This window comes from Sminthopsis crassicaudata, chromosome 6 (assembly GCF_048593235.1).
Source record: "Sminthopsis crassicaudata isolate SCR6 chromosome 6, ASM4859323v1, whole genome shotgun sequence".
NCBI lineage: Eukaryota > Metazoa > Chordata > Mammalia > Dasyuromorphia > Dasyuridae > Sminthopsis > Sminthopsis crassicaudata.
The window spans coordinates 29096677-29097996 of record NC_133622.1 but is presented as its reverse complement, the minus strand read 5'-3'; positions in this window follow the sequence as shown (position 1 = coordinate 29097996).

The window sequence follows — 1320 nt, the reverse complement described above, 5'->3', positions numbered from 1 at the left end:
GGGGGGCGGCGGTGGCGGGGATGCGCGGCTCGCGCCGCTCCGGCTCCGCTCCGGCTCCGGCTCCGACTGCTCCGGCTCGCGCTGCTCCCGGGCTCCGGCTGTTCCGGCTGCTCCGGCTCGCGCTGCTCCCGGGCTCCGACTGCTCCGGCTCCTCCAGCCGCTGCCGGCTCCGCTCGCTGCTCCCGGCTCCGGCTCGCGCTCCTTCCCCGCCGCGCTCCCAGCTCGCTCTCGCTCTCCCAGGCTCCTGGCACCAAGTCCGGGGCCGTCACATGACGCGGGCGCCGCTCGCTCTGCGAGCCTCCCAGGGCTGGCCGGGTAAGTAGAGGCTGGGACCTCGGGTGGGAGGGTCAGGGAGGGGGAGCGGGAGCCGCCGCCGCAGCCCGGGCAGGGCGGGGCGGGGTCCCCACCCACTAGGGTGGAGGCAGCGGCGGCGGCCGAGTCACCCCGCCCCCCCGCCCCTCCCCCGCTCCCGCCGCCCCGCCCCCTCGCAGTCACCCAGGGACAGACTGACAGACACTCATTATTATCGGAGCCGGCTCCGCCCCGCCTGCCGAGCGGGCCCAGCCCGGGGCCGCCGCAGCCGCCGGGGGCCGCGGGGCATTGGGCGTGCGTCCGGCCCCGCGCTCCCCGCCCGCCCCCTCCCTGCGCGCACACACCCACGCCCCCGCCCCACCCCGCCTCCCAAACCTGCTGCTGCAGCCCCGCCCCGCGCCCGAGGGGAAGGAAGGGCGGGGCCGCCCGCGCCGAGCTGCTGCCGCTGCTGCATCGCTCCCGGGAGCGAGTCTCCGGACCCGGGCTGGCCGGGACCCCCCTCCTCGGGGCGCGGAGCGCCGCGCGCGGGGAGAGAGGACCCCCGAGCCCGGGGCGCGGGTGCGGGGCAGAACGCTCTGCGGGAGGAAGGAGGTCGGGCTGCAGAGCAGCCCGCGGAGCGCAGGACTTTGTGGTTCCCACTACATCCTGTCTGCTAGCTGCCCCTTTGTGCGCTGCCTCTGGGAAAGCGGCTCGGTCCCGGGGAAGGAGGAGGGGATGGGGGAGGGGAGCCCTCCAGCCCCCGGCACGCCCTTCCCCCACCGAGCCCCGGAGACCCGGGCCAAGCATCCTCCCGCAGAGCCTGCGCCCCACGGGGAAAAAGCCCTCGGCCTAACGCCCGTACCCCTCTTCTTCCGTGCGCCCAAACTTTGCCCGGACTGGGCTCGGTTCACCCCCGCGCGGGCGGCCTCCTGCAGCTCGCTGTGCCGGCCTGGGGGCGGGCGGGCGGGGGGGGGGGGCATCCCCTGCCTGCTTCATGTGTGTTCCAGGGGGCTGCGGATCCCGCTCCAC